The following is a 13338-nucleotide window of genomic DNA, read 5'->3' as shown; positions in this document are numbered from 1 at the left end:
AAATTTAGCTGTTTCTTGAACGGTTTTATTAGAGCAAGTTTGTTTCCCTTTCATACAAAATCGTAGTTATTATTAAATTTAGCAAATTTACCACACAAATTCTATGGTCTAGACCAATTTTTGGGTCAAATTTCATCGAATTCTTGTAACTTTCAAAATGTAACTGTTTTGCACGGTTTTATTATAACTAGTTTGTTTCCCTTTTATACAAACTTGTATTTGTTATTACGCTTAGCAAATTTACCACACAAACTGTTGGGTCTAGACCAACGTTTGGGTCAAGTTTCGTTGAATTCTGAGAATTTTCAAAATTTAGCTGTTTTGCACGGTTTTATTAGAGCAAGATTGTTTCCCTTTTATACAAACTTGTAGTTATTATTAAAGCTTAGCAAATTACCACACAAATTCTTAGTTCTAAACCAACGTTTGGGTCAAGTTTCGTCGAATTCTAAGAACGTTTAAAGTTTAGCTGTTTTGTACGGTTTTATTAAGGTAAGTTTGTTTGCCTTTTATAAAAACTTGTAGTTATTATTACGCTTATCAAATTTACCACACAAATTCTTGGGTCTAAACCTACGTTTGGGCCAAGTTTCGTCGAATTCTGGTAACGTTCAAAATTTAGCTGTTTTTTGAATGGTTTTATTAGAGCAAGTTTGTTTCCCTTTTATACAAAATCGTAGTTATTATTAAACTTAGAGAATTTACCACACAAATTCTATGGTCTAGACCAATTTTTGGGTCAAATTTCATCGAATTCTGGTAACGTTCAAAATGTAACTTTTTTGCACGGTTTTATTATAACTAGTTTGTTTCCCTTTTATACAAACTTGTAGTTGTTATTACGCTTAGCAAATTTACCACACAAACTGTTGGGTCTAGACCAACGTTTGGGTCAAGTTTCGTTGAATTCTGAGAATTTTCAAAATTTAGCTGTTTTGCACGGTTTTATTAGAGCAAGATTGTTTCCCTTTTATACAAACTTGTAGTTATTATTAAAGCTTATCAAATTACCACACAAATTCTTAGGTCTAAACCAACGTTTGGGTCAAGTTTCGTCGAATTCTAAGAATGTTTAAAGTTTAGCTGTTTTGTACGGTTTTATTAAAGTAAGTTTGTTTGCCTTTTATAAAAACTTTGTAGTTATTATTATGCTTAGCAAATTTACAACACAAATTCATGGGTCTAGACCAACGTTTGGGTCAAGTTTCGTCGAATTCTGAGAACGTTCAAAATTTAGCTTTGCACAATTTTACTATAGCAACTTTGTTTCCCTTTTATACAAACTTGTAGTTATTATTACGCTTAGCAAATTTACCACAGAAATGCTTCGGTTTAGACAAACGTTTGGGTCAAGTTTCATCGAATTCTGAGAACGTTCAAAATTTAGTTGTTTTGCACGGTTTTATTGGTGCAAGTTTGTTTCCCTTTTATAAAAACTTGTAGTTATTATTATTCTTAGCAAATTACCACACAAATTCTTGGGTCTGGACGAACATTTGGGTCAAGTTTCGTCAAATTCTAAGAACGTTTAATCTTTAGTTGTTTTGTACGGTTTTATTTAAGTAAGTTTGTCTGCCTTTTGTAAAAACCTGTAGTTATTATTATGTGTAGTAAATTTACAATACAAATTCATGGGTCTAGACCAACGTTTGGTTCAAGTTTCATCGAATTCTGAGAAGGTTCAAAATTAAGCTTTGCACGATTTTATTAGAGCAACTTCGTTTCCCTTTTATACAAACTTTTAGTTATTATCACGCTAAAAAAATTTACTACACAAATTTTCGGGCCTAGACCAACATTTTGGGTCAAGTTTCGTCGAATTCTGAGAACGTTCAAAATTTAGCTGTTTTGTACGGTTTTATTAAAGCAAGTTTGTTCTCCTTTTATAAAAACTTGTAGTTATTATTATGCTTATCAAATATACCACACAAATTCTTGGGTCTAAACCTACGTTTGGGCCAAGTTTCGTCGAATTCTGGTAACGTTCAAAATTTAGCTGTTTCTTGAACGGTTTTATTAGAGCAAGTTTGTTTCCCTTTTATACAAAATCGTAGTTATTATTAAATTTAGCAAATTTACCACACAAATTCTATGGTCTAGACCAATTTTAGGGTCAAATTTCATCGAATTCTGGTAACGTTCAAAATGTAACTGTTTTGCACGGTTTTATTATAACTAGTTTGTTTCCCTTTTATACAAACTTGTAGTTGTTATTACGCTTAGCAAATTTACCACACAAACTGGTTGGGTCTAGACCAACGTTTGGGTCAAGTTTCGTCTAATTCTAAGAAATTTTAAAATTTAGCTGTTTTGCACGGTTTTATTAGAGCAAGATTGTTTCCCTTTTATACAAACTTGTAGTTATTAATAAAACTTAGCAAATTACCACACAAATTCTTAGGTCTAAACCAACGTTTGGGTCAAGTTTCGTCGAATTCTAAGAATGTTTAAAGTTTAGCTGTTTTGTACGGTTTATTAAAGTAAGTTTGTTTGCCTTTTATAAAAACTTTGTAGTTATTATTATGCTTAGCAAATTTACAACACAAATTCATGGGTCTAGACCAACGTTTGGGTCAAGTTTCGTCGAATTCTGAGAACGTTCAAAATTTAGCTTTGCACAATTTTATTATAGCAACTTTGTTTCCCTTTTATACAAACTTGTAGTTATTATTACGCTTAGCAAATTTACCACAGAAATGCTTCGGTTTAGACAAACGTTTGGGTCAAGTTTCATCGAATTCTGAGAACGTTCAAAATTTAGTTGTTTTGCACGGTTTTATTGGTGCAAGTTTGTTTCCCCTTTATAAAAACTTGTAGTTATTATTATTCTTAGCAAATTACCACACAAATTCTTGGGTGTGGACGAACGTTTGGGTCAAGTTTCGTCAAATTCTAAGAACGTTCAATCTTTAGCTGTTTTGTACGGTTTTATTTAAGTAAGTTTGTCTGCCTTTTATAAAACCTGTAGTTATTATTATGCTTAGTAAATTTACAATACAAATTCATGGGTCTAGTCCAACGTTTGGTTTAAGTTTCATCGAATTCTGAGAACGTTCAAAATTAAGCTTTGCACGATTTTATTAGAGCAACTTCGTTTCCCTTTTATACAAACTTTTAGTTATTATCACGCTTAAAAAATTTACTACACAAATTTTTGGGCCTAGACTAACGTTTTGGGTCAAGTTTCGTCGAATTTTGAGAACGTTCAAAATTTAGCTGTTTTGTACGGTTTTATTAAAGCAAGTTTGTTCTCCTTTTATAAAAACTTGTAGTTATTATTACGCTTATCAAATTTACCACACAAATTCTTGGGTCTAAACCTACGTTTGGGCCAAGTTTCGTCGAATTCTGGTAACGTTCAAAATTTAGCTGTTTCTTGAACGGTTTTATTAGAGCAAGTTTGTTTCCCTTTTATACAAAATCGTAGTTATTATTAAATTTAGCAAATTTACCACACAAATTCTATGGTCTAGACCAATTTTTGGGTCAAATTTCATCGAATTCTTGTAACTTTCAAAATGTAACTGTTTTGCACGGTTTTATTATAACTAGTTTGTTTCCCTTTTATACAAACTTGTAGTTGTTATTACGCTTAGCAAATTTACCACACAAACTGTTGGGTCTAGACCAACGTTTGGGTCAAGTTTCGTTGAATTCTGAGAATTTTCAAAATTTAGCTGTTTTGCACGGTTTTATTAGAGCAAGATTGTTTCCCTTTTATACAAACTTGTAGTTATTATTAAAGCTTAGCAAATTACCACACAAATTCTTAGTTCTAAACCAACGTTTGGGTCAAGTTTCGTCGAATCCTAAGAACGTTTAAAGTTTAGCTGTTTTGTACGGTTTTATTAAGGTAAGTTTGTTTGCCTTTTATAAAAACTTGTAGTTATTATTACGCTTATCAAATTTACCACACAAATTCTTGGGTCTAAACCTACGTTTGGGCCAAGTTTCGTCGAATTCTGGTAACGTTCAAAATTTAGCTGTTTTTTGAATGGTTTTATTAGAGCAAGTTTGTTTCCCTTTTATACAAAATCGTAGTTATTATTAAACTTAGAGAATTTACCACACAAATTCTATGGTCTAGACCAATTTTTGGGTCAAATTTCATCGAATTCTGGTAACGTTCAAAATGTAACTTTTTTGCACGGTTTTATTATAACTAGTTTGTTTCCCTTTTATACAAACTTGTAGTTGTTATTACGCTTAGCAAATATACCACACAAACTGTTGGGTCTAGACCAACGTTTGGGTCAAGTTTCGTTGAATTCTGAGAATTTTCAAAATTTAGCTGTTTTGCACGGTTTTATTAAAGCAAGATTGTTTCCCTTTTATACAAATTTGTAGTTATTATTAAAGCTTAGCAAATTACCACACAAATTCTTAGTTCTAAACCAACGTTTGGGTCAAGTTTCGTCGAATTCTAAGAACGTTTAAAGTTTAGCTGTTTTTTACGGTTTTATTAAAGTAAGTTTGTTTGCCTTTTATAAAAACTTGTAGTTATTATTATGCTTAGCATATTTACAACACAAATTCATGGGTCTAGACCAACGTTTGGGTCAAGTTTCGTCGAATTCTGAGAACGTTCAAAATTTAGCTTTGCACAATTTTATTATAGCAACTTTGTTTCCCTTTTATACAAACTTGTAGTTATTATTACGCTTAGCAAATTTACCACAGAAATGCTTGGGTTTAGACAAACGTTTGGGTCAAGTTTCATCGAATTCTGAGAACGTTCAAAATTTAGTTGTTTTGCACGGTTTTATTGGTGCAAGTTTGTTTCCCTTTTATAAAAACTTGTAGTTATTATTATGCTTAGCAAATTACCACATAAATTCTTGGGTCTGGACGAACGTTTGGGTCAAGTTTCGTCAAATTCTAAGAACGTTCAATCTTTAGCTGTTTTGTACGGTTTTATTTAAGTAAGTTTGTCTGTCTTTTATAAAAACCTGTAGTTATTATTATGCTTAGTAAATTTACAATACAAATTCATGGGTCTAGACCAACGTTTGGGTCAAGTTTCGTCGAATTTTGAGAACGTTAAAAATTAAGCTTTGCACGATTTTATTAGAGCAACTTCGTTTCCCTTTTATCCAAACTTTTAATTATTATCACGCTTAAAAAATTTACTACACAAATTCTTGGGCCTAGACCAACGTTTTGGGTCAAGTTTCGTCGAATTATGAGAATGTTTAAAATTTAGCTGTTCTGTACGATTTTATTCAAGCAAGTTTGTTCTCCTTTTATAAAAACTTGTAGTTATTATTACGCTTAGCAAATTTACCACACAAATTCTTGGGTCTAAACCTACGTTTGGGCCAAGTTTCGTCAAATTCTGGTAACGTTCAAAATTTAGCTGTTTCTTGAACGGTTTTATTAGAGCAAGTTTGTTTCCCTTTTATACAAAATCGTAGTTATTATTAAACTTAGCAAATTTACCACACAAATTCTATGGTCTAGACCAATTTTTGGGTCAAATTTCATCGAATTCTGGTAACGTTCAAAATGTAACTGTTTTGCACGGTTTTATTATAACTAGTTTGTATCCCTTTTATACAAACTTGTAGTTGTTATTACGCTTAGCAAATTTTCCACACAAACTGTTTGGTCTAGACCAACGTTTGGGTCAAGTTTCGTTGAATTCTGAGAATTTTCAAAATTTAGCTGTTTTGCACGGTTTTATTAGAGCAAGATTGTTTCCCTTTTATACAAACTTGTAGTTATTAATAAAGCTTAGCAAATTACCACACAAATTCTTAGGTCTAAACCAACGTTTGGGTCAAGTTTCGTCGAATTCTAAGAATGTTTAAAGTTTAGCTGTTTTGTACGGTTTATTAAAGTAAGTTTGTTTGCCTTTTATAAAAACTTTGTAGTTATTATTATGTTTAGCAAATTTACAACACAAATTCATGGGTCTAGACCAACGTTTGGGTCAAGTTTCGTCGAATTCTGAGAACGTTCAAAATTTAGCTTTGCACAATTTTATTATAGCAACTTTGTTTCCCTTTTATACAAACTTGTAGTTATTATTACGCTTAGCAAATTTACCACAGAAATGCTTCGGTTTAGACAAACGTTTGGGTCAAGTTTCATCGAATTCTGAGAACGTTCAAAATTTAGTTGTTTTGCACGGTTTTATTGGTGCAAGTTTGTTTCCCCTTTATAAAAACTTGTAGTTATTATTATTCTTAGCAAATTACCACACAAATTCTTGGGTCTGGACGAACGTTTGGGTCAAGTTTCGTCAAATTCTAAGAACGTTCAATCTTTAGCTGTTTTGTACGGTTTTATTTAAGTAAGTTTGTCTGCCTTTTATAAAACCTGTAGTTATTATTATGCTTAGTAAATTTACAATACAAATTCATGGGTCTAGACCAACGTTTGGTTTAAGTTTCATCGAATTCTGAGAACGTTCAAAATTAAGCTTTGCACGATTTTATTAGAGCAACTTCGTTTCCCTTTTATACAAACTTTTAGTTATTATCACGCTTAAAAAATTTACTACACAAATTTTTGGGCCTAGACTAACGTTTTGAGTCAAGTTTCGTCGAATTCTGAGAACGTTCAAAATTTAGCTGTTTTGTACGGTTTTATTAAAGCAAGTTTGTTCTCCTTTTATAAAAACTTGTAGTTATTATTACGCTTATCAAATTTACCACACAAATTCTTGGGTCTAAACCTACGTTTGGGCCAAGTTTCGTTGAATTCTGGTAACGTTCAAAATTTAGCTGTTTCTTGAACGGTTTTATTAGAGCAAGTTTGTTTCCCTTTTATACAAAATCGTAGTTATTATTAAATTTAGCAAATTTACCACACAAATTCTATGGTCTAGACCAATTTTTGGGTCAAATTTCATCGAATTCTTGTAACTTTCAAAATGTAACTGTTTTGCACGGTTTTATTATAACTAGTTTGTTTCCCTTTTATACAAACTTGTATTTGTTATTAGGCTTAGCAAATTTACCACACAAACTGTTGGGTCTAGACCAACGTTTGGGTCAAGTTTCGTTGAATTCTGAGAATTTTCAAAATTTAGCTGTTTTGCACGGTTTTATTAGAGCAAGATTGTTTCCCTTTTATACAAACTTGTAGTTATTATTAAAGCTTAGCAAATTACCACACAAATTCTTAGTTCTAAACCAACGTTTGGGTCAAGTTTCGTCGAATTCTAAGAACGTTTAAAGTTTAGCTGTTTTGTACGGTTTTATTAAGGTAAGTTTGTTTGCCTTTTATAAAAACTTGTAGTTATTATTACGCTTATCAAATTTACCACACAAATTCTTGGGTCTAAACCTACGTTTGGGCCAAGTTTCGTCGAATTCTGGTAACGTTCAAAATTTAGCTGTTTTTTGAATGGTTTTATTAGAGCAAGTTTGTTTCCCTTTTATACAAAATCGTAGTTATTATTAAACTTAGAGAATTTACCACACAAATTCTATGGTCTAGACCAATTTTTGGGTCAAATTTCATCGAATTCTGGTAACGTTCAAAATGTAACTTTTTTGCACGGTTTTATTATAACTAGTTTGTTTCCCTTTTATACAAACTTGTAGTTGTTATTACGCTTAGCAAATTTACCACACAAACTGTTGGGTCTAGACCAACGTTTGGGTCAAGTTTCGTTGAATTCTGAGAATTTTCAAAATTTAGCTGTTTTGCACGGTTTTATTAGAGCAAGATTGTTTCCCTTTTATACAAACTTGTAGTTATTATTAAAGCTTAGCAAATTACCACACAAATTCTTAGGTCTAAACCAACGTTTGGGTCAAGTTTCGTCGAATTCTAAGAATGTTTAAAGTTTAGATGTTTTGTACGGTTTTATTAAAGTAAGTTTGTTTGCCTTTTATAAAAACTTTGTAGTTATTATTATGCTTAGCAAATTTACAACACAAATTCATGGGTCTAGACCAACGTTTGGGTCAAGTTTCGTCGAATTCTGAGAACGTTCAAAATTTAGCTTTGCACAATTTTATTATAGCAACTTTGTTTCCCTTTTATACAAACTTGTAGTTATTATTACGCTTAGCAAATTTACCACAGAAATGCTTCGGTTTAGACAAACGTTTGGGTCAAGTTTCATCGAATTCTGAGAACGTTCCAAATTTAGTTGTTTTGCACGGTTTTATTGGTGCAAGTTTGTTTCCCTTTTATAAAAACTTGTAGTTATTATTATTCTTAGCAAATTACCACACAAATTCTTGGGTCTGGACGAACATTTGGGTCAAGTTTCGTCAAATTCTAAGAACGTTTAATCTTTAGCTGTTTTGTACGGTTTTATTTAAGTAAGTTTGTCTGCCTTTTGTAAAAACCTGTAGTTATTATTATGTGTAGTAAATTTACAATACAAATTCATGGGTCTAGACCAACGTTTGGTTCAAGTTTCATCGAATTCTGAGAAGGTTCAAAATTAAGCTTTGCACGATTTTATTAGAGCAACTTCGTTTCCCTTTTATACAAACTTTTAGTTATTATCACGCTAAAAAAATTTACTACACAAATTTTTGGGCCTAGACCAACGTTTGGGTCAAGTTTCGTCGAATTCTGAGAACGTTCAAAATTTAGCTTTGCACAATTTTATTATAGCAACTTTGTTTCCCTTTTATACAAACTTGTAGTTATTATTACGCTTAGCAAATTTACCACAGAAATGCTTCGGTTTAGACAAACGTTTGGGTCAAGTTTCATCGAATTCTGAGAACGTTCAAAATTTAGTTGTTTTGCACGGTTTTATTGGTGCAAGTTTGTTTCCCCTTTATAAAAACTTGTAGTTATTATTATTCTTAGCAAATTACCACACAAATTCTTGGGTCTGGACGAACGTTTGGGTCAAGTTTCGTCAAATTCTAAGAACGTTCAATCTTTAGCTGTTTTGTACGGTTTTATTTAAGTAAGTTTGTCTGCCTTTTATAAAACCTGTAGTTATTATTATGCTTAGTAAATTTACAATACAAATTCATGGGTCTAGACCAACGTTTGGTTTAAGTTTCATCGAATTCTGAGAACGTTCAAAATTAAGCTTTGCACGATTTTATTAGAGCAACTTCGTTTCCCTTTTATACAAACTTTTAGTTATTATCACGCTTAAAAAATTTACTACACAAATTTTTGGGCCTAGACTAACGTTTTGAGTCAAGTTTCGTCGAATTCTGAGAACGTTCAAAATTTAGCTGTTTTGTACGGTTTTATTAAAGCAAGTTTGTTCTCCTTTTATAAAAACTTGTAGTTATTATTACGCTTATCAAATTTACCACACAAATTCTTGGGTCTAAACCTACGTTTGGGCCAAGTTTCGTTGAATTCTGGTAACGTTCAAAATTTAGCTGTTTCTTGAACGGTTTTATTAGAGCAAGTTTGTTTCCCTTTTATACAAAATCGTAGTTATTATTAAATTTAGCAAATTTACCACACAAATTCTATGGTCTAGACCAATTTTTGGGTCAAATTTCATCGAATTCTTGTAACTTTCAAAATGTAACTGTTTTGCACGGTTTTATTATAACTAGTTTGTTTCCCTTTTATACAAACTTGTATTTGTTATTAGGCTTAGCAAATTTACCACACAAACTGTTGGGTCTAGACCAACGTTTGGGTCAAGTTTCGTTGAATTCTGAGAATTTTCAAAATTTAGCTGTTTTGCACGGTTTTATTAGAGCAAGATTGTTTCCCTTTTATACAAACTTGTAGTTATTATTAAAGCTTAGCAAATTACCACACAAATTCTTAGTTCTAAACCAACGTTTGGGTCAAGTTTCGTCGAATTCTAAGAACGTTTAAAGTTTAGCTGTTTTGTACGGTTTTATTAAGGTAAGTTTGTTTGCCTTTTATAAAAACTTGTAGTTATTATTACGCTTATCAAATTTACCACACAAATTCTTGGGTCTAAACCTACGTTTGGGCCAAGTTTCGTCGAATTCTGGTAACGTTCAAAATTTAGCTGTTTTTTGAATGGTTTTATTAGAGCAAGTTTGTTTCCCTTTTATACAAAATCGTAGTTATTATTAAACTTAGAGAATTTACCACACAAATTCTATGGTCTAGACCAATTTTTGGGTCAAATTTCATCGAATTCTGGTAACGTTCAAAATGTAACTTTTTTGCACGGTTTTATTATAACTAGTTTGTTTCCCTTTTATACAAACTTGTAGTTGTTATTACGCTTAGCAAATTTACCACACAAACTGTTGGGTCTAGACCAACGTTTGGGTCAAGTTTCGTTGAATTCTGAGAATTTTCAAAATTTAGCTGTTTTGCACGGTTTTATTAGAGCAAGATTGTTTCCCTTTTATACAAACTTGTAGTTATTATTAAAGCTTAGCAAATTACCACACAAATTCTTAGGTCTAAACCAACGTTTGGGTCAAGTTTCGTCGAATTCTAAGAATGTTTAAAGTTTAGATGTTTTGTACGGTTTTATTAAAGTAAGTTTGTTTGCCTTTTATAAAAACTTTGTAGTTATTATTATGCTTAGCAAATTTACAACACAAATTCATGGGTCTAGACCAACGTTTGGGTCAAGTTTCGTCGAATTCTGAGAACGTTCAAAATTTAGCTTTGCACAATTTTATTATAGCAACTTTGTTTCCCTTTTATACAAACTTGTAGTTATTATTACGCTTAGCAAATTTACCACAGAAATGCTTCGGTTTAGACAAACGTTTGGGTCAAGTTTCATCGAATTCTGAGAACGTTCCAAATTTAGTTGTTTTGCACGGTTTTATTGGTGCAAGTTTGTTTCCCTTTTATAAAAACTTGTAGTTATTATTATTCTTAGCAAATTACCACACAAATTCTTGGGTCTGGACGAACATTTGGGTCAAGTTTCGTCAAATTCTAAGAACGTTTAATCTTTAGCTGTTTTGTACGGTTTTATTTAAGTAAGTTTGTCTGCCTTTTGTAAAAACCTGTAGTTATTATTATGTGTAGTAAATTTACAATACAAATTCATGGGTCTAGACCAACGTTTGGTTCAAGTTTCATCGAATTCTGAGAAGGTTCAAAATTAAGCTTTGCACGATTTTATTAGAGCAACTTCGTTTCCCTTTTATACAAACTTTTAGTTATTATCACGCTAAAAAAATTTACTACACAAATTTTTGGGCCTAGACCAACGTTTTGGGTCAAGTTTCGTCGAATTCTGAGAACGTTCAAAATTTAGCTGTTTTGTACGGTTTTATTAAAGCAAGTTTGTTCTCCTTTTATAAAAACTTGTAGTTATTATTATGCTTATCAAATATACCACACAAATTCTTGGGTCTAAACCTACGTTTGGGCCAAGTTTCGTCGAATTCTGGTAACGTTCAAAATTTAGCTGTTTCTTGAACGGTTTTATTAGAGCAAGTTTGTTTACCTTTTATACAAAATCATAGTTATTATTAAATTTAGCAAATTTACCACACAAATTCTATGGTCTAGACCAATTTTTGGGTCAAATTTCATCGAATTCTGGTAACGTTCAAAATGTAACTGTTTTGCACGGTTTTATTATAACTAGTTTGTTTCCCTTTTATACAAACTTGTAGTTGTTATTACGCTTAGCAAATTTACCACACAAACTGTTGGGTCTAGACCAACGTTTGGGTCAAGTTTCGTTGAATTCTGAGAATTTTCAAAAATTAGCTGTTTTGCACGGTTTTATTAGAGCAAGATTGTTTCCCTTTTATACAAATTTGTAGTTATTATTAAAGCTTAGCAAATTACCACACAAATTCTTAGTTCTAAACCAACGTTTGGGTCAAGTTTCGTCGAATTCTAAGAACATTTAAAGTTTAGCTGTTTTGTACAGTTTTATTAAAGTAAGTTTGTTTGCCTTTTATAAAAACTTGTAGTTATTATTATGCTTAGCAAATTTACAACACAAATTCATGCGTCTAGACCAACGTTTGGGTCAAGTTTCGTCGAATTCTGAGAACGTTCAAAATTTAGCTTTGCACAATTTTATTATAGCAACTTTGTTTCCCTTTTATACAAACTTGTAGTTATTATTACGCTTAGCAAATTTACGACAGAAATGCTTGGGTTTAGACAAACGTTTGGGTCAAGTTTCATCGAATTCTGAGAACGTTCAAAATTTAGTTGTTTTGCACGGTTTTATTGGTGCAAGTTTGTTTCCCTTTTATAAAAACTTGTAGTTGTTTTTATGCTTAGCAAATTACCACACAAATTCTTGGGTCTGGACGAACGTTTGGGTCATGTTTCGTCAAATTCTAAGAACGTTCAATCTTTAGCTGTTTTGTACGGTTTTATTCAAGTAAGTTTGTCTGTCTTTTATAAAAACCTGTAGTTATTATTATGCTTAGTAAATTTACAATACAAATTCATGGGTCTAGACCAACGTTTGGTTCAAGTTTCATCGAATTCTGAGAACGTTCAAAATTAAGCTTTGCACGATTTTATTAGAGCAACTTCGTTTCCCTTTTATACAAACTTTTAGTTATTATCACGCTTAAAAAATTTACTACACAAATTTTTGGGCGTAGACCAACATTTTGGGTCAAGTTTCCCTTTTATACAAAATCGTAGTTATTATTAAACTTAGCAAATTTACCACACCAATTCTATGGTCTAGACCAATTTTAGGGTCAATTTTCATCGAATTCTGGTAACGTTCAAAATGTAACTGTTTTGCACGTTTTATTATAACTAGTTTGTTTCCCTTTTATACAAACTTGTAGTTGTTATTACGCTTAGCAAATTTACCAAACAAACTGGTTGGGTCTAGACCAACGTTTGGGTCAAGTTTCGTCTAATTCTAAGAATTTTCAAAATTTAGCTGTTTTGCACGGTTTTATTAGAGCAAGATTGTTTCCCTTTTATACAAACTTGTAGTTATTATTAAAGCTTAGCAAATTACCACACAAATTCTTAGGTCTAAACCAACGTTTGGGTCAAGTATCGTCGAATTCTAAGAATGTTTAAAGTTTAGCTGTTTTGTACGGTTTTATTAAAGTAAGTTTGTTTGCCCTTTATAAAAACTTTGTAGTTATTATTATGCTTAGCAAATTTACAACACAAATTCATGGGTCTAGACCAACGTTTGGGTCAAGTTTCGTCGAATTCTGAGAACGTTCAAAATTTAGCTTTGCACAATTTTATTATAGCAACTTTGTTTCCCTTTTATACAAACTTGTAGTTATTATTACGCTTAGCAAATTTACCACAGAAATGCTTCGGTTTAGACAAACCTTTGGGTCAAGTTTCATCGAATTCTGAGAACGTTCAAAATTTAGTTGTTTTGCACGGTTTTATTGGTGCAAGTTTGTTTCCCTTTTATAAAAACTTGTAGTTATTATTATGCTTAGCAAATTACCATACATTTTCTTGGGTCTGGACGAACGTTTG

Source organism: Sesamum indicum, linkage group LG2 (genome assembly GCF_026168435.1).
Source record: "Sesamum indicum cultivar Baizhima isolate 11 linkage group LG2, ASM2616843v1, whole genome shotgun sequence".
Taxonomy (NCBI): Eukaryota; Viridiplantae; Streptophyta; class Magnoliopsida; order Lamiales; family Pedaliaceae; genus Sesamum; species Sesamum indicum.
The sequence above is the reverse complement of the archived record's forward strand: the minus strand, read 5'-3'. Positions refer to the sequence as shown.